The 24,712-nt window shown below is 42.9% G+C and overlaps 2 long non-coding RNA genes across 2 annotated transcripts; one reads left to right on the forward strand and one right to left on the reverse strand.

Annotated features, from left to right (window-relative positions):
- Positions 1–12,072: 12,072 nt before the first annotated feature.
- Positions 12,073–14,061, reverse strand: LOC310711409. The gene is made up of 3 exons (XR_014528432.1): positions 13,971–14,061; positions 13,000–13,125; positions 12,073–12,435 (listed from the first exon to the last, which is right to left on the reverse strand). It is a non-coding gene; the product is annotated as an uncharacterized lncRNA (long non-coding RNA).
- Positions 14,062–14,125: 64 nt separating this feature from the next.
- Positions 14,126–23,175, forward strand: LOC310711404. Its single transcript, XR_014528431.1, has 4 exons — positions 14,126–14,203; positions 14,724–14,813; positions 15,239–15,287; positions 21,031–23,175. It is a non-coding gene; the product is annotated as an uncharacterized lncRNA (long non-coding RNA).
- Positions 23,176–24,712: the final 1,537 nt, after the last annotated feature.

A 24,712-nucleotide genomic window follows, 5' to 3' on the forward strand; every position in this document is an offset into this window, starting at 1 on the left:
CAATATTTATAAAACATCAAAAAGGTTTGGAATTTTCCAGCAGTAAGCATCAAAAAGAAAAATACAGTTCTTACAATACTGGTATATGATAAAATGAGAGTATAACGCTCTGTGCGCTTTCATTCAGTATGAATGGAGCACCTGAATGCTAGAAACTCCAGTGAAAATCAATATATACCTTCCTCTGCTGTTCTAGAAGCACTTGGTGCTTCTAAGGATGTTGCTTCTGAAAGCTGAAGTTCCATTTAGCTAGCATGACTAATACATTGCCAATGAAGAGCATTATTGAAAGCCATCTACACTAATGGCCATCAGCAAACCTTGTTGTAGTGAATTCCACTAGCTAACCACTGTAGGAAGAGGTAAAGCTGGCAGCATTACTTTCTGAGGGTGCCTGAATTTGGTTTTCCTTTGACATCTGTAAACATGGGAGATCATGGAGTTTGGGAGGAAGAGCACTGCAGGTCATGAAATACCATTGCACTGCAGAAAATGGGTCAAAAGCAAAAATTACCCACAGTGCAGAGCTAGCCTATAATTTCTTAAGATATACTGTACTGCTGTTTGATGCATTTTTACACAGAACAGCTTCCAAAACCAAAACTTAAGCCACACTCACTTTGCACTTCAGCTGAGGTGTATGTTTGAGACAGCCATTGCACAGATGACAGTTTAGACACAGACCACAGCTTCATGCATAGGGGTTGGAGGGTTGGGGCATAGGGGCAGGAAACCAAAGAGGTAAGGTACATCATGTTCTTCCTCTGCGGTGTGTAGAGCTTGCGGCGTTCATCTCGCTTTATTGGCCGAGGGAGCCGGCATACAGCTTCCGGGTCATGTGGCCAGCATGACTAAGCTGCTTCTGGTGAACCAGAGCAGCGCATGGAAATGCCGTTTACCTTCCCGCCGGAGCGGTACCTATTTATCTACTTGCACTTTGACGTGCTTTCGAACTGCTAGGTTGGCAGGAGCAGGCCCGAGCAACAGGAGCTCACCCTGTCGCGGGGATTCGAACCGCGATCTTCTGATCGGCAAGTCCTAGGCTCTGTGGTTTAACCCACAGCGCCACCTGCATCCCTGCAGGTGGCTTTAGTTGGGGGTTAAATAATTTGAAGGTCAGTTTCCAAAAGATGAAGAATCCTTTCTTAGGCAACTGGAGTGAAACTGTATATTCATCGGACTTACTGTAATAAATTCCCATTATATTTAGTGGAATCCATCTTTTCATCCTTAGTGGCTGCTTTCATTTCCCCATATGGCAATTCTGAATAAATTCAGAAGAACAATGGTTGGGAAAGCTTAAATGTCACCCAGGCGGGGGGTGGGAGCAGGGAAGAGACGTCAGGCTACTCAGTTACATGAGTAGGTATCTGAATAGCTTCTGCACAGGCATTTGTCAGACAAGTAGTCTCAGCCTACAGAAATGTGTGGGCTAAAATAAACAGAGAGTACTTGTGATTTGTCCAATTATGCTTGCGAGTGCGTAAAATTAAATGCATCCCAAACTGTTGCAGAATGGCTGTACAGTAGACTTATTGTATTAAAACAATATAAAGCTAAGATACACTTAGAATACAGTCGTGCCTTGGTTTTCAAACAGCTTAGTTCTCAAACATTTTGGCTCCCAAACACCGCAAACCCGAAAGTGACTGTTCTGGTTTCCAAACTATTTTTGGAAGATGAACATCCGACGGGGCTTCTGCAGCTTCCGATTGGCTGCAGGAGCTTCCAATCAGAAGCTGCACTTTGGTTTCTGAACATTTTGTAAGTCGAACGAACTTCCGGAACGGGTTCCATTTGACTTCTAAGATACGACTGTACTCAATAAATGGTGCTGTTGGGAACTGAAGAGTGTGTGTGTATCACACACATTAAACTTCACAAGTCCAATGCCAATCCCCAGGAAAGCTATGCCTCAGCTGGGGCTCCAGGCAGTGTTTAAATTATGAAGAAGTAATTTGCATTACAGGAGGGGTCTGTAATGAAATTCACAAGCCTCACCCAATGACACTTGCTAATGTTAGACAAATCATGCTGCCAGTAATTTAAAAACAGTAGCTGAGGCGGGCATTACAATAGGTAAGGGGGTGGACCCCCTCTGGTCACTGGTATTTGAGCACTAGTCCCAGGCATTGGGAGGGAGCCTATTGAGCATATTGTAGAGGGGGACTCTCTTGTTTGTTTGTTTGTTTGTTTGTTTGTTTGTTTGTGTGTATGAATTATCTTGCCCCAAAACAGATTTTCAAGTGGACACCCCCAATAACTTTTTTCCTGCAGTTTGTCTATATTCAATGTGCATAGGTGCGCTCGACTGTGCTATGCGTTCACAGGAAGCTCTGGGCCGGGCAGGATGCATTGGCTTCTCATGGAGAATACCTTCCCATTTTCTTGGCTGCACATTTTGCCCTGGCCTGAAACAGATTATGCAATGGGACCCTTCTCCTTAATACATATATTTTTCTGCATACTTTGGTTATCTTTGTTGTGCATAGATGCCTATATCCATGCAGCACAGCCTGGATAGCTGGACAGCTCAGTTGGTAGGAGCATGGCGCTGATAATGCCAAGGTTGCAAGTTTGATCCCCATATGGGGCAACTGCATATCCCTGCAGTGGGTTGGACTAGGTGATCCTCAGTTCCAATTCTACGATTCTATGATTCTGTGTCATGTGCCCACAGGAAGCTCTAGACCAGGCAGGATCCATTGGCATCTGGAATGAGACATTCTCCTGTTTACACTGGCCTAAACAGGATTTTGAGGTAAGCACCTTCAGTTACTCAGTTTTTATGTTTTCATCATGCATTCATGAACATCTGCAAGCATTATAACTTTAGTTGAGTAGCTTTATTCTTGTGCTTGAATTGAGGAGTCCCCTAATCAAGGGGATATATGATATGGGTATCCCAACATTTATTTTGGGCATCAGTGACAGAAAAACATCACTTTGGAGATGAGGGAGGTGTGTATTTTCCTTCCTTTTTCATATTGCTAACTTTTCGGCTAATCAGGAACTGGGAACTAGTAACCAACTTCAACCTTGTGCTGTGAAGGAAAAGTCCAGGAAGAGGAGCGAGGGGAGGGGAAGAAGAGTACAGGCCTGCCCAGGAAGAGCATGGGGATGGGAAACTTGTGACCTACCAGATGTTCTTAGACTCCAACTCCCATCAGCCCCAGCCAACAAGGCCAGAGGTCAGGAATGATATGAGTTGCAGTCCAATAGTATCTGGAGAGCCAAAGTGCCAAAAAGTGTTGCTTATGTCCAATGCTCCATCCGCAGAACTGAAACCAAACAGTTTGGCAAATCTGTCAGAGCTGGAAATGAAGGCATATAATCTCAGCTACAGGCACCACTAAGTGTTCTGCCTAAAATTATAGTAAAGGCTCTGTGGTGAAATGTTGTGGCCTGAGGGGAAGTTCTTCTTTCCTTAGTTCCTGTTGCAAGATCAAGCTACTAAGCCCATGCCAGGGAGCCTGTGATGGTTTTATAATGAGAAATAAAGTTCTTTAGAAGTTATTATATGAAAGTACATATTTTCATGCCTCATATTCTGAGTGGAATATATAGAGATAAAAACTCCCAACTCCACGACGTACAATATCCATTATAAAACTGATTTATGATTATCTGTTTTTTTGTGGTAGCTTATGATGGTATTTTATGGGACTGCATATTCGAATTAGTTTGTAAGCTAAAACCTTTTTCTATCCATTAGTGCAATGCAAGAACATTTCAGCTGCCGCCATTGGGGTTCATTTCCACTAGTGCAGATTTTTGGTAATGCAAACTGGAACATTGTAAACTAGTCTCCACAGATGAGACTCTTAATTTCAGGGTCATGAGTTCAAACCCGACATTGGGCAAAAAGATTAAATCAGTGTTTCCGAAACTTGGGTCTCCAGCTGTTTTTGGACTACAACCCCTATCATCCTTAGCTAGCAAGACCAGTGGTCAGGGATGGGAATCGTAGTCCAAAAACAGCTGGAGACCCAAGTTTTGGAAACACTGGACTAGATGATCCTTGTCCCCTCCAACTCTATGATTCTACAATACTATGGTTCTATGATTCTTTCACCTCATTTAATTTGAATTGTACCACAAACTAGGTGGCAGCCTGATCATCAAAAAAATGACACAGACACAGGGTGGTTACACGTTGTATATAATTTCACACAGTGCACTCATGTGTTCTCTATCCTTACAGCTGGTGTTACACAAATATTTTGTCTTTACTGAAATCAGTGTACTGTATTCTGCCATACATATAAATGCAACTCAGAGACTATAAAACAAATATTGTAGCATTTGTAGCTTAATTATGTAAAAGCCTGTTAGTCTTGTACCCACATATTTATTTGGTTCATGGTATCATTGCCTGTAAAATCTACTTATCTGGCACTTTTTTATGTATATATATTGACAGGTAGAGATCCAGATCTGCACTCACTGATAAGAAAACAGAAAGCGCTGGAGTTCCCTTTCTGGGAGGTGCAGCAAATTTATTACAATTTCCTAAGCACTGCCTTTGGGTGGGGGGAGAGTGGAAGGAAGCAACAAAAATGGACATACTCAAGGGGTTGTTCATCCATATCACAAATATTTAGCAGTCACCCTATATCTGTTTCTTGTTGAGAAAAACTTTTCAGACGAGTAATGCTAAGGGTTGTGTATATGTTCAGTTCCATTGAATGACACAGCACATGGCAGCTTTTCTTAAACCGGTTTTTAGCTGAAACTAAGGTAAAGGTAAAGGACCCTTGGACATTTAAGTCCAGTCAAAGGCGACTCTGGGGTTGTGACGCTCATCTCGCTTTCAGGCCAAGGGAACTGCCTCTGTCCACAGACAGCTTTCCGGATCATGTGGCCAGCATGACTAAACTGCTTCTGGCATAACGGAACACTGTGATGGAAACCAGAGCGCACGGAAACACTGAAACTACAGGTAAGCATTATAAACAAGTTTCTTAAACAGGTTTTTTTAGCTGCAACTACAGGTGAGGCAATATAAAACAGGAGGGGGACACCTCTGACCTCTCCTGCTCTATGCCCTTCTTAGGTCCTTTTGCCTGGTTGGAATGTGTCCTTGAATCCTCTTCCTTACCTGGATGTATGTGTGTGTGTGTAAACCTCTGTTTTTTGCCTAGTTATAATGTAGCCTATTTACAAAAGGAAGAGTCATATCCGTTCGCCCACCCACTTTTTGCCCCTGGCCCCTCCTACTACTGTCATGTGGCTCTTGGGGTGAAAAAGGTTCTAAACCACTTTTAGATCTGGAAGGATTTAATAACAGATTTGGGTGGCACGCTTACCTTTGGTGCGACAAAAAGAGGGTTCACAAGGGGTTTGGTAACCATGTTTTCAGAGGCGCTTTAATAGAGGTCTGGGATAGATATAAAAACATATTAGAACCAAAAATTCCTCACTGGCTATCCCCGTTAGAGATAATGGGGGTAAAGAAAATCAACATGAGAGGAAAGTGGGGAAAATATGAAGAAATGGTGACCAACGAAGGAGGAAAGTGGAAAGTAAAACCATATGACCAGGTCAAAGTCTTTACATACGATTGGCTGCACTATTTTCAGACTAATGAAATGTTCAAAAAGGAGGTGAAGGAAAGGGGTTATGAGGAAAAAGAATCTAGATACCAAAAAGAGATAATAAATAATGAACATAAAAATTTGTCGAAAATGTATAAAATATTGCTGGAATGGAATACGAAGGACGAAGAAGTGAAATCAGTGATGGTTCAGTGGGCGAGGGATTTCGGATACAATATCCAATTGGAAGACTGGGAAAGGTTATGGAAGGTGAACATAAAATTTACTGCGTGTACGCTTTTGAAAGAAAACATGATGAAGATGCTTTACAGGTGGTATATGACACCAGTGAAGCTGGCAAGGATGTACAAGGTAGACAACAAATGCTGGAAATGCAGACAGATAGAGGGGACATTTTATCATCAGTGGTGGGAATGCAAAAAAATTAAAAGTTTTTGGGAGGAGATTTACAACGAAATGAAAAAGATGCTGAAATACACCTTCGTTAAAAGACCAGAAATCTTCCTATTGGGTATTGTAGGAAAAGATATTGAAAGAAAGGACCGTAAACTTTTTCAGTATGCGGCAACGGCCGCAAGAATTGTGTTAGCTCAGAGATGGAAGCAGGAGGAAACTCCAACGGTGGAAGAGTGGAGAGAAAAATTGATAGAATATGTAGAATTGGATAAATTAACAGGGAAAATCAGATATACCAAAGACCAAAAGTTTATTCAAGACTGGGGGAAATTTGTGGGTTATCTGGAAAATAACTGTGATGTAAATACAACGCTAGTGGGTTTTAAAGAGGCACTGTAAAGAATTAACAAGTATTGTCGATTAGAAATAATGAAGGAAGGGAGGGAAAACGGCAATATGTAAGAATGGAATGCGTATGAAAGGAATAACTACGAATGATTGTCAGTAACGTTGAAGGAAGTCTAAAATGGATAAGAATGTTACGATATGGATAAAAATGTATAACTGGTTGGAAACCAATAAAATTTTAAAATGCAAAAAAAAAAAAGAAAGAAAAAGGTCTAAACCACAGAGCCTAGGGTTTGCCGATCAGAAGGTTGGCGGTTCAAATTCCCGCGACGGGGCGAGCTCCCGTTACTTAGTCCCTGCTCCTGCCAACCTAGCAGTTCGAAAGCACATCAAAGTGCAAGTAGATAAATAGGTATTGCTCCAGCGGGAAGGTAAATGGCATTTCCATGCACTGTTCTGGTTCGCCAGAAGTGGCTTAGTCATGCTGGCCACATGACCCGGAAGCTGTCTGTGGACAAACGCCAACTCCCTTGGCCAGTAAAGTGAGATGAGTGCCGCAACCCTAGAGTCATCCACGACTGGGCTTAACAGTCAGGGGTCCCTTTACTTTTACCTTTGCCCCTGATATAAAACATATGGACCTAACCGCAGTGCAGTAATATCTCCTGTAAGTAAACTTCTTTTACTGTAATTAACTATGTAAAGCACCCTGAGAACCTGTTGAAGGGTAGTGTTTATATATACACAAACAAATTTGCTCCTTCACTCACCCCAAGAGATGGGGAACAAGGCAAAAGTCATGACTAGATAGCAACTTTGACTGGAATGCAAACCAAAAGACAGGACCAGAGAACAAGAAATACAAGGCACCTTAGAGCTCAAGAAGTCCTTGTTGACCAAAGCACCACGTAAACAGGAAGTCCTCATATTTCTTCCTGCCCAGAAGGTATCAATGGTCAGCTCTGCACACAGGGCTTTGCTCAATACCTAGCAACAGAAGGGCTGTAGCACAACTTGGCATAAAAATTGTGTATGCTAATTTTTGTATATAGATTCAAATTTAGCCCAACCTTCAGTGGGAGGCAGGGGCAAGCAAACAACTTCTTCTTCTTCTTCTTCTTCTTCTTCTTCTTCTTATTATTATTATTATTAATACCCCGCCCATCTGGCTGGGTTTCCACAGCCACTCTGGGTGGCTCCCAACAGAACACCAATAACAATAATAAAAAAGCAACAACATCAAACATTAAAAACTTCCCTAGTTCTTCCTTTAGGACTTAGTCTGAAATGCATGGTGTTTTACTGCCTCTGCGGCTGTTTTATATGGTTTGGCTTTGTCATTTTTAACATTGATTAAAATATGGTTTCATTGTTATTTTGATAATATTGTTTAAAAAAAAATGAAAGGAGAAAATTTGAATGTGTAAGAATATCTATTTGAGACCACATATGCTCTTTTTCTTTTTCTTTTTACTATGCTCTATGGTATATAATGCACCATTTAAAAATGAAAATCAAATTAAAATGTCATATATGAAAGTCCATCTTTTAAGCAAACAATCACACAATTAGCTGCTGTATGTATTGTGAGAGAAAGTGGGGATTTGGGAGGGGGAAGCAAGTAAGTTATTTAAGCAGCAACATTTGCTAAAGCTTAGAATCTTGCCTCCTACATTTGTGACAACATATTTGCCTGTGTTTCTGGCATACATATACTGTCTATTTCTGCCGTGTGCCATTACATGTTTTGTGACATTTGGCATGCTGCCTGGCGCATCCCATTATAAGCTCTTAAGTGGTAGCAGAGTGAGTCTTGGGATCAGTCCCAAGAAGGGTAGAGCAAAGCAGGTGTTCAGTATAAATCCCTTACAGGAGTCAAGCAGCATGGGAGCTAAGTGCTTGGCCAGACTTCCGCTTGTCCTGTGCCTAGAAAGCAAAGGTGCAAGAGGTTTCCGCTTGTCCCGTGCTTTCTAGATGTGGGTCAGAGCAGTTTTCCATTTGCCCTGCTGTTTCCCCCAGGAAAACCCACTCTCTATTGCCTGATCAGAGCAAATGTCAGTCCATGGAAAACCTGGTTGGCATTTGCTCTGATTCAGAAGTAAAGGGCGAGTTTTCCCCGGGGGGAAACAGCAGGCCAAACAGAAGTGTGGACAAGCCCAAACAATGCACCCTTTTGTCCAGGAAGGAGGTAAGGGGAATGGGTTCTTAGTTCTAATCCTGCTACGGGGGCAGGGGTCTCAATAATCAGTCCTAAGCTTTTTGCTGGAAGTTTTTCACAGGGTATATATGAGCACAGGCATATCTGAGGGACTAAGCATCATAAATCTTTATACCTTATGGTTTTAAGCATGTGAAAATCAGGCCTAGACAGTTTTCCCAAAGCAGCACTTACATGTTAAATTAAATGCTTAGGGGGGGGGGTTAAGTCTTCAATTTAGACAAACTTACAAAGCAGCAGCTCCTGCATGCTTTAACTCTTGTTACCATGCAAGAAAGAACCTGTTTCTGTTTAACAACAGTGTCTCCTATTTCAGATCATCCTGCAAAACCCACATTAAATGTTGTGCCTACAGAAGAAGGAAATAGTCAAGACCTCAAACCTAGGATAGATGCCAAGGGGAATCAATTTTATCTATGATATCTGAGTCTTGTTTATACCTTTTGTGAAAGCCTGCACATTCAGGACAGAGCTAGTCTTTGTAGACATCTCTTTAACTGGAGGAACAGTTGTCCTGAGTGTCCTTCCCCGTTCTTTGTTTTCTTAAGTCAATTTTACTGTGTTTGGGGTCAAATCAGTACAGTACATTCAATCTTTTTGGCAAGTAAGTCACAACTGAAGGTCTGATGTATGATATGATATGATACATGATACATGATGTATGATACAGGGCCACCTTAAGCCTTCTTCTGGTGCCATCACATGAACAGGGAACATGGATACAACAGGGATAAACCTTTAGCCCCACTCCCTCCAACCCCTTCACATGTTTACTTTTTGAAGTGGTGATCCATAAGGCTCCTCACATAAGTAGAAGCACTGGAGGATCAAGGTTCCCACTGCAAAATTTCACTGCAAAGGGGTCTGAGGAGTTGTGCAGTTGTGGGGGCAGGGCCCCTCCACCTGGGTTTCCTCTTCAAGTGATAATAGCCAATGAGAACTCTAGTCTACACTACGCTACATATGCAGCCCTGCACCTTATGGGGCTCTTGCCTCTCTGCAATTAGCATGAACTTATAGATCTGTAAGATTCTGCGTCATATCCAAAGGATGTGTGTATCAGGTCTTCACTGGAAATTGGACTCATGATTCCAAAGCAAGTAGAGACTGTGTGATAATCACTCTGGGGAAGAAAGCCAGCAGAGGAAGTGTTGAAATGCCATCCTACACAAAACAGAAGCAGGAAGCAGGTGTTGCTTTTAGTCAAGAAGTATTAATTGAATTGTTGTTGCCCTATCCTTCTGGAATTCACCATGAGTGTACATATGTGTCCAGGTTCTCAGTGTCCTCTAACCTGCCAGTTTGGCCCTGCCTGTTAATTCTGTTCTCCTCATAAGTAGCACAAAACAGCAGGTAGTAAGGAGGAGTCAGTTCACAGTAGGAGGCTGGTGGAATCATGGGAACTAGAAACTTTTGAGGCTCAGTTGCCTTCAATACAATACAGTGGTACTTGGGTTACATACGCTTCAGGTTACATACGCTTCAGGAGACTTAAGTATGTTGGTTATATGAGACTGATTATCTCACAGCCTGTTTCATGACTCTGATGCACAATTTGCATGCATGATTTATTCCTGTTCTGTAAGGCAATAAATTTGCATGCACAGATCTAACACCAGTACTTACATACACCATTTGATGGATGGGCACTGATGTTGTAAATTTTCCTATGGATTAAAAAAAAACAAACCCACATATTAATGTAGGTCAGTATCACCTGTAAAGAGAAAATGAACTTTTTCTTTCAGCTGTTGACTGGATACGGGAGTACATGGCAGGGTTCCCCAAACCCGAATTCAGCACCCTAGGCACAGTTCAGCCATGGATCTGACAGGGTCTCTGTTGTGAACTATATTAAACTGACAGGAATTTCAGGGACAGGAATTAATTTCATCTTCCTTTCAGATTCTGATATGATAATTTGGAAAATGATTAAACCAGAAATGTTCAAATTGAACCAACTTGTTTGTATGAACAGTATATTTATTAAGCATATGTTTGAAGAAGAATCATAATAATAGGATTTTTGAATTGTAATACTTTTATTTTTTTCTGTACTTTTATATACTTTTAGAAACTTTGGTACTCTCTGATACACATTTGCACACGTGCACAAAAAGTTCATTTTCTCTTTATAAGTGATACTAACCTGCATTAATATGTTTTTTTAAAAAAAAAAATCCATAGGAAACTTTACAACATCAGTGCCCATCCATCAAATGTTGCATGCAATCTTTATAGTAATTTTTTTTTTAAAGAGAAGTAATAAATAAACTCATTACATAAATTTAAATCCAGCCCTGTTTCCAGCCATCTGGCTAGATAGAGACCTTACCTACTGCCTCTTGCAATAGAAGGAAGAGGATGGCGAGAAGTGTTCCATCTGTAGTTCGAATTAGATATCAGATCCACTTCTGAGCAAGGCAGTAGTTTCTGGAATTGACACCCTTCTAAAATGCAAGGCAGTAGTTTCTGGAATTGACACCCAAAGTCTTACATCATAGCCCTTGCATTTTAGAAGGGTTACATTGCATTAATCCCTGTCACTATTCAGTGAATAGCAATCACTGAATATTACAGTATCTTATTCAAACCTTAGACCAGGCTTTGGAAAAGCCATTCTACATGGCTACATTACCAAGCAGCCTTAAAGTAGTATAGAAATTTTGTGAAATAAATAAATACATGTACATCTTGTTTCATGATCATATATGTTGTCAGAAGTCCACATATATTGACTACATGTTGCATTCCCACTTCTGGTAACTTCCAGTGTTGTTTCTGGGAATGAATGTCCCACCCCAACACTGTCAGCCTCTGTCTTTTCAGTGCTATATGACCTAACCCAACAGGCATGTGCATATTTTGCAAATTCATACTGAAAGCATCATAATTCACTGAAGTTCCCCATTGTGTGTGTGTGTGTGTGTGTGTGTTGTATTTCTGCCAAGAGAAGAGTTTTAATAATCTCCACATGTTAAGCAACTACAAACTACCACCTTTCTATTTATAACTCTTATTTTCTTCAGTTTGAGAACAAGGTTTCCGTATGTATTATTACCCTGGCTGAGTCATAAGCCTTGATTAGAGTTGATGAATATGAAGCTAATCAGTTTCTTGGTTCTGGGAGTGACATTTCCAGGCAATAAGGCTGTAGTACAATCAAGCAAACCAACTTAATACATAGACTTGTTGAGTGAATCTGGAATCATCGCAGCACTATAGTGGCACCTTCCCCACATTGCCCTTGTTAGCAGCAAGTAGTAACTAAAGTCAGTGTAACTGACAACAGGAGGGGAGCCACTTTCCATGTTTGTCTGGTTTTCTGGCTGGACTTGTTAAATTATACTCTAGGCTCATTGTGATTTAAATGGAAAAAGTTGTATTGATTTTCTTAAAACTGTCTGAGAAGAAAAAGAGCATCCCCGTGTCTTATACAGCTTCCTATCAAGGATTTTGAATTATGGTGCTGGAGGAGACTCCATGGAGACTCCCATGGACTGCAAGAAGATCAAATCTCTCCATTCTGAAGGAAATCAGCCCTGAGTGCTCACTGGAAGGACAGATTGTGAAGCTGAGGCTCCAATACTTTGGCCACCTCATGAGAAGAGAAGACTCCCTGGAAAAGACCCTGATGCTGGGAAAGATGGAGGGCACAAGGAGAAGGGGACAACAGAGGACGAGATGTTGGATAGTGTTCTCGAAGCTACCAGCATGACTTTGACCAAACTGTGGGAGGCAGTGGAAGACAGAAGTGCCTGGCGTGCTTTGGTCCATGGGGTCACGAAGAGTCGGACACAACTAAACGACTAAACAACAGCCACAACAATCAAGGAAACCTGGAAACGCAGACTGCATTCGGTGAATGTTCTCCATGAAAAGTGCCTATGTTCAATTTGCAGCATGGCACCCAACCTGTTTGAAGATCATTGAAAGGGGAAGGAGAGCGCACACAAGTTAACAATGTATTTTAAACTTAAATTGCAAGCTTTCAAAGGTTTTAATGTTTAAATTGAGAACAGAAAATATTAATAAAATGCTGAGCAAATTTACAGCTAGAAAAAAGAAGCAGCAGCTGAGGCTGCTGAGAAGGCCGAATACTATCTCAGATGTGAGTCTTGTGGCAGGGGAGGGGGTCCTGCCCCCTGCCTGACAGGCCTCTTCCACCTGGCCTAGTAGGGCGGGGCCCTGACTAACTGCAGCTATGAAAGTTGCTGCAGCTGAACACACATTTGAATTGCAGTATTGTTTAGCTGGTTTCGGTTTCGTTATGATTAACCCCATTGTCTAAAATGCTTTAAATTATTGTAAACGGTTTTTACAGGGTTTTTGTGGGATATGCCTGGGAAGAGAGGGGCTGGGGATAGCAGGAGGGCCCAGTCACAATGGTTCAGGGTGTGGGGCAGTGGGACAGGCTGGGTAAGGGGCACACAGAGCAGGCAGTGAGTGACTGTGCTATGTGCCAGACCCTCCTCCAACCTGGGGAACTGTGGTTGTCATATCAGTCAGCCTTCGGGTTTGCAGCTGCTGTTGTTGAATGCCAGGTCTGCTCTGAGTAATACCATATTGGTCCGAATATAAGCCGCACCCGCAAATAAGCCGCACCTTTAGAATTCGGGGGGGGGGGGAGAAAGAAAAGATAATCATCATCAACATCATTTTATTTGTATGCCGCCTTTCCATAGTTGAAACTGCTCAAGGCAGCTTACAACATGACAAGATTGACATAATTACAAACATAACAGAAGTCATAAGCAATAAATAAAACACATCAAAAAGTACACAACCAAATGGAAACAATTTCCACGTAAATCGTAAGATCTAAAACTAGAGACACAACAATAATATCAATAACAGCAACAAGCTCTCTCAACCCCCCATAGAAAATACTCCAGTCCAAGAATCTGTTCGACAGCCTCATTTTTTGTGGCTGGAGTCAGTCAGCACTCCACTCTCCCAGGACAGATGGGAAAGGGCCAACAAGGCAGGGTGCAGGTCTTCCAGGGCTCACAGCCAAGATGCTCTCATTTAAAACAACACAGATAAAAATCAAAAACAATTTAAAAGAGGAGCCCTTTCTGCTGAGCAGCAGCCACGGTCCTTGTGAAGCCTGTCAGGCCCTGCCCCAAGCCAGGTGGAAAGAGGGAAGGGCAGGGCCCTTCAGGCCCCCAGCAGGAGGCCCTCAGCAGGCAATACCCGAATGTAAGCCGCTTGCTTAAAATTCCACAGGCATTCACACCCGTAAATGGCAAATGTAGAAGAAAATCCTACGGGTACTAGAGAGGACCTGCAAGTGGGTTAAACACTTGTTTGTAGCACCATAAATGCAAATAAAAAATCACTACTGCACTGTAAAATATGGGGAAAGCAATGAATGACAATAGACTTAATTGCACAACCGTCTCAAGCTCGCAAATTGACAATAGAACAATTTTTTTGTTCCGTTTTACCGTGTGTCTGTTTCAGCAGTGATATCGTAAAAGCCAATTTTTGTAAGGTCACGAATTTAGGCAGCACTTTAACTTCTCACGGTCAGAATTTTGGGGAAAAAGTGTGGCTTATATTCAAGCCAATACAGTACTTGTTGCCTGCATTGCATCCTCACTTTGCCATCCAATCAGAGCTCTTCTGGGCAGTGTGGGGCTTCTTACAGTCCGGCCCAAAGGAGGGGGTAGAACTGATGGTAGCTCACTGTACACTTCTTCGCAAAGCATTTTGAGGAAATAATCACTTGCCTCCACCGGGATTGTGGCTCCGCTATGATAGCAAATTAATCTCAAAGGGTGTCCAGAGCACTGTCTAGTCCTGTTGTGCTGGATGAATTTTAGTTGGTAAGGCTTGAGGGTGTGGACAAGTCAGTATCCAAATTTAATAAATAAAATAAATGAACAAATTAATTCTTCAAGCAGTAACAGTAAATGTGAGCCCACAGTTCCGATCTTTAGCTGGTTTTGATATATACCATTTTTGTGAATGCAAGTGTGCCTGGCATGTTTCTGTGGGCTAGCTTTCAAATAAAATGCTTTTATAATGAAGGAATTAAAATGATTATTTTGTTGAAAATGTTTGCTTTTTTCTTTTGCTTTTTGTCTGACCAGACTAAAGTTGCTCATTATTTTCATGCTGAGTCAACAATATACGGCAGTTAAAAGAATTCTGGAGCAGGGCATGGGAGTAATGACAAAATCTTCTTATTTTCTCAGGTGATTCTGTCATATAATAGTGAATTCTGTCCTTCTTGGTATAATGAAGACACCATTGATGATGTGCTCGTTTCTATCAATATGACACAAGTAAGCTGAGATCTCGTAATTGTCAGGATTGTGTCTGCTTACAACAAACCCTTTTAACCGTTGATTAAATCTATGATCGTGTAAGCAAATGGAGATTGTAGAGCTTTTTTAAAAAGAGAGAGAGAGAGAGAGAGATAAAAGTTGTGTAGAAACAAACAAAGAGTGGGAAAACTATTTGTAACGGGTCTCTGGTTGTTTACCCACTTTGTTCAGAATATTTTTAAAAAGCTAAACTACACCCCACACTTTGCAGTGCTTTGTGCACAAATGAGTTTTCAGTTCATTGCTTGCCTTGCTATTTTGAAATCTGAAATACAGGCTTTCGCAAAATGGTAATGGAGTGCAATTTCCATCTGAAACTTGTTTTTTGCATTATTTTAATTTTTGCCATTTGTATTTTTTTTCTTGTCTTTTTCAACCAACAGTCAACAAGAGAACACTAAAACACAGACGACTTCTTTTTGCAGAATCCTAGTATGTATCTAAGATAAAAGGCTCTTGCTTGAAGGTTAATTAATTGTGGCCATTAAACGTAAGTGGAAACATTCTAATGAGATAAAAGCAGGCTGCAGCATTGTTTTCCTACCTCACATTGCAGAATTGAAAGGAAATTGCCCAGCTAAATGATCTCATTTTCAACTCTGTTTGTTCTGATAATTTATTGAATGTTTTGCCTAGCTACAGGGAAAATGTAGGAAATTATAGGAATCAATAGACATTACAGATGAAATTAAAAGGTCATATCTGGAAGACCACTTCTGGTATACTTGAATAGAAGGAGGGCTGTGGAAATCAAGGTTTGAATTTTTGCTCAGCCATGAACTTCAAACAGATAGCCTTTTGCATTTCCAACTGAGCATGGTTAACGGGACTGAAGTTAAAAGAGCATGATGGGAAGGGGGGCTTTTCCCTGACAAACAACTCAAAGCTTCTCTCTGGACACAGCTTTTTTAAATGTAGGTCTAACTTGTACGGCATATTTCTATTTACAACTTAAGCAACTTTTAAAACTGACTCCCGACCCAACCTACCTCACAGAAATGTTCAAACAATCAATACAGGCCATTCCCATTTTGTTTTTCCTGTAGGAGGCATATGTTAGAATGGCATGAAGAGAATGAAAAGGGGAGGAGGCAAAGAAGCAGTTAAAAAGCACCAGCTTATGTTAAATGTTTCTGGAAAAGGATGCTGTGGGATTTTTACAATGAAGGGCAGTACATTAATGTTTTAAACAAAATTGAAAAATGTTTGTACAGATTCCCCAATAAAACTGAAATAAATAACATCCCATTGAACATATTAGACATGTCACCCAGTCCTATCTAAATAAAAATGCCTGGTGATCATGAGGCATCTGATCAAGGTCTGTATTTTAAAATGAGCTTAAAGATAGATATATTTGCAAATGTTTGTATCTTTCATGCCAGGCAGAAAAGCAGCTGGCTAAGTACTTTGGCAGTTGTTTATCCTCTTGAACAGGGCCCCCCTGATTTATAGCAGTAGCAGGAGACACGTTTCTCAAAGTTGTAAAAGGAAATTACAGGCTGGGAGCAAAGGTCATACTGACCATACATATTACAGAATACAATCAAGCTGCAAAAACACTAAGAGTTGGTAAATAGTAAGATTTATTGTTTAACAGAAAATAATACCAGGTGCCTCCCATTAGACTCGAGCCATATTTTCATAAGGTTAAAGGGCAAGAGCTAATAGGAACAGCAGCTGGCTGGGAAAGGGGGTGTAAACTGAAGAGGCTTTTTTTTGAAACTGTTTTTACTAAGTTCCTTTTCTTCTAAAAAGCTATATATGTTAATGTATGAAATATATTGGCTTAATGTAATTATGCAAAGGATTTAGAAAGTAAGAAATGTTAGATTCTTATGTTAGATTCTTATTTCATTGATGGTGTGTGAGAAGGTGAACCCAAGATCTCTGTTACCATGAGCCATATGTTTTAGCCATCTGTTTTGGAGTGAATAGGGCAATAGGGTAATAGGGTAAAAGGTGATCTGGTAATTAAGGTGCCTTGTCGAGGCAAATGTAAGATATATGGCTACTTGTCTGCCATTTATGGATAGAAGGAAATATAGCTCTTTGTCTCCCATAAAAGGTAATAGGAAATGGGTGTATCTTTTATGATTGGTTCTAGCAAACAGCCAATAGGAATTTCAACCAGGCTGATTGGACAGAGGCAGCCAAAGGAGGAGCAAGGGGGCTGGGCCGAGGAAATATAAGTGCTGGCCATCAGGGCTAGAGTGGGCAGAGCTTTGGTAACCATATACCACTGTGTCTCTCATTTATTTGTCTGACAAATAAATTATTATTTTAATTTCTCAATTGCTGCGTTGAATATTTCATTCCAGCTAAGTGTTAACCACAAGCAGGGTGCTACATCTTATGGTGCCTCTGTGACTCGGATAAGTGGTCTGCTGGAACACAGCCCCTTCGCCTTAGCGGGCAGGGTACAAGAGGGAGGACCACTAACTGCTTACCCAGCGCGCACTGGAACATTTTTTCTAGGGGAACGCAGAAGTCTCATCTGTCTGATACCCTGCTCACTGACGGTGATGGACCGGGGAGAACCAGAGAAATAACCAGGGAACCAGCTAAGGGTAAGTGCACAAAGGGGTTGAGGCCCTCCAATTAATTGGGAGGAAGAGAAGTCTTGATCAAACTTCTGCATCTCAGTAAGGGGGAACTGAGTACGCTAGGTATAAGTGCTGGCCATCAGGGCTAGAGTGGGCAGAGCTTTGGTAACCATATACCACTGTGTGTCTCATTTATTTGTCTGACAAATAAATTATTTTAATTTCTCTATTGCTGCGTTGAATATTTCATTCCAGCTAAGCGTTAACCACAAGCAGGGTGCTACAATCACACTATGCGTGACACAAAATATGTCACTTCAAGTGCTATTTCCCTCCTACACTCTAAATAGCAGGTCCCAGGAAGACACAATCAGGATGGGGACCATGACACATATGGGGAAGCCCTTTCACCCCCTGTCATGGTCTAGAGGAAGTTATCCCTCCTGCCCATCCCCCACCAAGCCGCTATTAGCCCTAGAAGGGAAGCTTGCAATGAACTCTTTCTTCTTGGGGACAAAAGGCATCTCAGGAAGCAGAATTTTCATGGTGCTGACCTTTAAAGCCCTAAACGGCCTCGGTCCTGTATGCCTGAAGGAGCATCTCCAACGCCATCATTCAACCCGGACATTGAGGTCCAGCACGAGGGCCTTCTGGCGGTTCCCTCCCTGTGGAAGCGAAGTTACAGGGAACCAGGCAGAGGGCCTTCTCGGTAGTGGCGCCCGCCCTGTGGAATGCCCTCCCGTCAGATGTCAAGGAAATAAATAAATATGACATTTAGAAGACATCTGAAGGCAGCCCTGCTTAGGGAAGTTTTTAATGACTGATGTTTTAATGTATTTTTAATCTTTTGTTGGAAGCCGCCCAGAGTATCTGGAAAAACCCAGCCAGATGGGCGGTGTATAAATCAGTGTTTCCCAACCACTGTTCCGCGGCACACTAGTGTGCCGCGAGATGTTGCCTGGTGTGCCGCAGGAAAAATTAAAAAATTCAAAAGATTTTTTTTTTAAAAAAGTCAAATTTTCGATTGGGGCGCCGTCACTAGATGACCCCTGGGGTTCCCTCCCTCCCGCTCTGCGCCTCCCTCCTCCTCCTCCTCCTCCTCCTCCGGGGAGGCCCTTCCTGGCTCTCGGCCAAGGCTTGGCGGCTGCCACTCACTCACTCGCTCGCCCACCCGTCCCTCCATCCCTGCACCCGGCCTCTCCCCCTCCGTCCCCGGCGCGGGGGCTGCCGGGATCCGTAGTCCCCTCGCCCTTGGGCTCCACGCCCGCGCGGGGTGCGCAAACTACGTTTCCCAGCGTGGCCTGGCGGGCCGGGCGTTTTGTTTGAAGCGCTCTTCTCCCGGCCATGGAATGAGCGCAGCGGCGGCGGGCGGGCGGGCGGGCAGGGGCTCTTCCGTGCAGACCCCGCGCAGCCTGCCTGCGCCCCCGCGGAGATCGGGTGGCAGGATGGAGCCAGGGGATCCCCGCGGAGGCGGAGCGGCGGAGGCGGAGGCTGCCCCCCAGGTAGGGCTGCGTCGGGGGGGGTTAATTTTTGCAATGCTGCATCCGCGCCGGAGGGGACGCATCGGACCGCGGGGAGACCCCTTGGCGTGCGTGCAAGGCAATGCATGCGTGCAGGCGTTGCATGGAGTGCAGTACAATGCAATGGCAACGCGGCGCCCTGCATGCATGCATGCAACTTCCACCGGCGCTCCGGACTTGGCAGGTGAGGGGGGTCCCCAGTGGGCGGCAGAGAGAGCCGGGAGGGCGAAGGGGAGCCGGGGGGGAGCAGCGCTGCTCCCCGAGCCGAGCCCGGGGGGAAACTTTGGCGTCGTTGCGCCGGGTGTTGGAAGCAGAGGCTGGTGGGGGCCCCTCACCTGCAAAACCTGGTCGCCTCTCATATATTTCGTGCATTGCATTCATCGCCCGCTTTCTCCTCCAAGGAGCTCCCGGGGGCACGCGTGGTTCTCCCCGTGTTATCCTCGCAACAACAGCCCTGCGAGGTGGGTCAGGCGAGTGGCCCAAGGGAGCACCCAGGGATTGTCCTGGCCAGGTGGGGTGATTTGAACCCTGCTCTCTGCCCGGTCTTCGTCCTCATTTAGCCCCCACATGTGCATGACTGTGCATGACTGAGGTTTCCCCCCTCGTCTTGGCTATGGTGTGAGTCTGTGCTGTTAATTAATGGGGTTCTGCCTTCGGAGAAGATGAGCCAGCCCTCAAGGAGGTGATTATGTAATTTGCTAGCAATTCATGTTCTTCCCGGCGTGACGCTGCGCGCTGACGTCACGGGGCTGTAATGGTGGTGTGCCTCGAGATTTTTTTCATGAAACAAGTGTGCCTTTGCCCAAAAAAGGTTGGGAAACACTGGTATAAATAATAAAATTATTATTATTATTATTATTATTATTATTATTATTATTATTATTATTAATTTTTATTGCACTGGCACCTGCCATTTAGAGTTGGGGTAGGGAGGAAGAATAATGAAACTTGGAAAGGATGGGTTCAGTGTCACAGGCCATTTGGCACATGGTCATTCTTGCTTCCCAGCAACTCCAGATACCAGTTACATCATTGCCAGGAAACAATATTTTACCAATATTTGGAGTGTGTGGTAGGACCACACTGTCCAAGCAGATTAGTGATGGCTGGGTAGGCTGCCTGAGGAAAAGACAAGGCCCAGAGAGCAAGAGCAGAGAGTACCACTTAATGATGACATCCACAAGAATCTCTGGATATTTTCCAGCATCTCCCCCCCCCCCGCCCCAACGTCAAAGCTATAGTGGGGATTATCACATTGTGGAGTTTCATGTTTCTCTTCTGAAGTACAGAGTGTGCCTACATTACCAGCTATTTTATTTGCATTTGGAAGAAGAGATTCCTGGCAGGCCCCAAACCCACTTGGAAATGGACGAGTCACAAAACTGTTGATATATATTGTGTAGCTTGTAAGGGCCATTTCAAACTATGTACAACCCCGGGTGTTTTCACCCAGGTTTATAGTAGCATTCAGGTAGAATGTAAGGAAGAGACCCCAAATCTGGAGGCAGTATGCTTCTGAATATCAGTTGAGAGCCAGTGTGGTGTAGTGGTTAAGAGCAGTGGACTCGTAATCTGGTGAACCGGGTTCGTGTCCCCGCTTCTCCACATGCAGCTGCTGGGTGACCTTGGGCTAGTCACACTTCTTTGAAGTCTCTCAGCCCCACTCACCTCACAGTGTGTTTGTTTTGGGGTGGAAGGGAAAGGAGAATGTTAGCCGCTTTGAGACTCCTTAAAGGGAGTGAAAGGCGGGATATTAAATCCAAACTCTTCTTGCTATAAGATGCAGGAGAAAAGAATGCTGCTGTGCTCCGTTCCTGCTTGCAGGCTTCCCATAGGCATTGTCTGGCCACTATCAGAATAGGATGCTGGAATAAATAGGCCATTGGCCTGATCCAGCAAGCTCTTATGTTCTTATGTATAGTACAGTAACACAACATGGAGTCATAGCAAATCATTACTCCCCAGCTTGGTGCATGTGCCGAAATTCTTGGGACATGAATATCCCCTTAATGTTCATGGCAAGTTCCACTGGATCACTGCTGTAGAAACTATGGGCCAACCTATAAACTATGAAGCAAATAACTTCTTATTTTCTCCTTCCTCATGTAGGGATGGACATAACAACTGAAGTCCATTGCATCTCAATTCCCAGAGATCTGTCCCATCCTGTTTCCAGGCAGATTTTAAAGCGCAAATTCATAAAAATCCATCCACAAACACTAATTATAAAGGTAAATTTTAAACAACTTACAAGGTGATCCAAAGGTTACACACTTTATCCATTCTGCCCCCCCTCCAAATAAAAATAATTTTCTTTTAAACCTTCTGAAAGGATGTATCCAACCACTGCCAACCCGAGTAGCTAGGATACAAGGACTTTTGCTTGAATGAGCACACCTTGACTGAACATAGAACAAGTTACCATACCTTGGGAGCAACAGGGCTTGATGGCATGCCATCACTCCCAGAAAAACATGGCAGTCCCCAGGAATCCAAATAGCCTGGCCATGGATCTTTCTTGATCCCTCTTCCTATTACTAAAATGCTAAGGATCCTGAAAAAATCAAGTTGATATTTTTGCTTGTCTTCATTTGTATCCTTCCCCTCCATGAACTAAAAAGGTAGGTCATAAATGCTAGCAAGTTTCTTCCACTCTCTGTCCACTTGGACCCAAACAGGCAGAAGGGAATGCTTGGCTTCCAGCAAAGATGGAGAAAATTGACTCCTGTGAGGATAATTCCTCTTCATTGAATCTGTTCAAATGTTCTAACTTCTAATTGCTTTCTTGAATGTAAATGGGTTGATTTCTCTACACTTGGGTACTATAAACTTAATGATGATGGACAAGTGAAGCTCATGAAACCATACATTAAACAGCATTCCGTGGTTTCTCCCTTTGCGTTTATTTGAACTCAAAAAAGTCAGGCTGTGAATGAACATGAGGAGTGAGCGTGGGTACAGGTTGCTTAAACCTCTACCCTCCTCTCATTTTCCTAGCTCAAAACCACCCTCCCCAAGCTGGTTTATCAATCCCAGCTGGAAAGAGCCATGAAAATGACATGGATCCCACATGTTTAATTCACCAAGCACCTGGCCACATTAAAAAAAAATGCCCAAGCATTTAACAGCATTTGATTAACTTTGCACTACCTCCCGTTGTGCTGTGTTTTATGTTATTTTTAATCATACTGTGTTTATAGGCTTCTATTTTTAGGCTGTTTTATTTTTATGACAATGTTGTTTCAAAGAACAAATTGTATGCTGCCTTGTGGACCACACCATTGGAAGGTGGGGGCAAAAATATTTAAAGGCTACAATATTACGTGCACACTTACCTGGAAGGGAATGTTGTTGAACTTCTGAGTAGACATGCAAAGAATTACACTGGAAATGAATAATCAAATTAATACACATGTGAACTCACTCCACTGAAAAGTGTTATGTGATGACTGCAAAGGCATTTGAGCATCCAGGTCATGCTGTTGAGAGTTAGGACCTGTTGAGAGTTGCAACCCCTGGGCCAGGTGCCACCAGGTGGTTAACATCCTCACCCCAAGGACCTCACAATCCACCAAATGTGCCACACTACTGTGAGCCCCAAACAAACCACAAGCTGTAATCAAGGTTTGTCTTGATTTACAGTTTATGGTTTGTCTGGAAGAAATAAACCATGAGTCTGAGTATGGACAGCATGCTAAGACAAACCATGGCTTAGATCAGGGGTCAGCAACCTTTTTCAGCCATGGGCCGGTCCACCGTCCCTCAGACCATGTGGTGGGCTGGACTATATTTTGAAGGAAAAAAATATGAACAAATTCCTATGCCCCACAAATAACCCAGAGATGCATTTTAAATAAAAGGACACATTCTACTCATGTAAAAACACGTTGATTACCAGACCGTCTGTGGGCCGGATTGAGAAGGCAGTTGGGCTGCATCCGGCCCCCGGGTCTTAGGTTGCCTACCTCTGGCTTAGATCACAGAAGTGCAGCAAGAGCTGATCAGAGGAGGAGGCAAGTGGCCATGATCTGTCTGGAAGCCCACATGCCCATACATTTGTACTAAACCATGGTTTGGCTTATTGTTAGGCGTGAACAGAGTCACTGTGTTCAATGGGGCTTTCTCCCATGGAAGTATGCATGTGATTGAAGTCCTTAAGTTGTTGTGATTAACTGATCTTTGCTCAATCTGTTGAATCAAATTCTATGTGGAGAAGGATTAGGAAGAGGTTTTTTCAACACTTCTTCCCATGATCAATTACTCAGTAACAAAAGGTTTCCACCCATGCATCTTTTCATTCTGAAATGTAACAAATTGTTTTAACCACCTCTCTCTCTCTCTCTCTCTCTCTCTCTCTCTCTCTCTCGTGTGTGTGTGTGAGTGTTATGTTAAATATGGTATTTTCCCAGATAATCAGTTTAAATTCATCATTAATCGTCCTCAAGAGATGGGAATAAATCAATTTCTCTTTTTATTGTATTTTTCATTAATTTTAGATGATCTGTTGTGTGTGTATGATGTGTGAATAACAACTCTCTAAAAATCTGCTGGTCATTAAAAAACCCAAATATTAGGGAAATGAATAACCATTCATTGCAGATAAAGTAATAAAATGAAAACTATATTTCCAGCAGATCAGAGCCCAAGGTTTGCTCAAAATCCGCATTCAGAAACCGCGTTCAGAAATGCGTTCCAGTAGTATCAAGTCCTCTTTGGTATCCACAGTATTGCCTAATCAAATACAGTAAAATGCTTTCACACAAGGGATCTCAAATGAAGATTTACCAACATGAAGCAGAGAAGAAGACAGCTGTGTTTTTATTGTGGTTATAATGATCCAATTTCATGACCACATTATAGCCTAACTTTCTATAAAGGGAACGGAAGAGTCCTCGTGTGGAGTCTGCAATCATTCAAAAAGAACATCCGCTGATTCAAGTGTGGAAGTGAGGATAATGTCAAGGGGGGAGATAAATGATGGGAGCAAACCAGAAATGGCAGGAGAGAGTAACAGTTATGGAGCAGAGTGAAGAGAATGGAACTCAGAGTAATCAGCAATACGTAGGGATCTACACGTTGGTAATGGACAGAGGTGTGATTGGGGCAGATGTCCAGGGTCCCATTTTGCAGAATATGCAAGAGCTCCCTGCAGCGCAGCAGGGCTGGCTTGCCACTCTGGAAGTAAGTGAAGTAATGCACATTGCTATATAATAAGAAGGGAGCATAATAAGACCGTGAAGTCCAATGTTTAAAATGGCCTAACTGCTTAACTGGCCATGAGAAGTAGTACAGTAGCAGGAGAGCTAGGCAGATTTCAGAGGAAGGAAACCAAAAGTCAATGGTAGGGCTTTAACGCAGTAGTTAAGGATGAGAAGGAAGCATTTGAATGGCTATATAAATATATCAATAAAGGAGAGGAAGGAGTTGATGGAACTGAACCCAAGGGAGAAATGATATGGGAAGTCAAATCAGGGCCCTTCACTGCAGTGTAAACATGGGTATTGCTGGTTTCCAGGTGATCAAAAAGAGGATCAGAAAAGGGCATCAACCTAACCTGGAACATCAATGAGGACTTTGATAAGCTTGTGACCCTGTACCCAAACTTAATTTGGTCCCAGCTGCTGGAGAGACGTTGTTGGCGTGGTTGCCCTGACCCGGTTGCCATTAATAGAGCCAGAAAGAAGGCAAACCGCGCAGTTGTGCAAAAAGTGCAACAGTTGAGCGGCCCTGTGATACGTCACCCTGCCATCACCTTTGAGCAGGAGGCCTTGTTTCGCGGTGATGGGGTGCA

The sequence above is a fragment of the Podarcis liolepis genome, assembly GCF_965112155.1.
Source record: "Podarcis liolepis genome assembly, chromosome: 1".
In the NCBI taxonomy this organism is placed as follows: domain Eukaryota; kingdom Metazoa; phylum Chordata; class Lepidosauria; order Squamata; family Lacertidae; genus Podarcis; species Podarcis liolepis.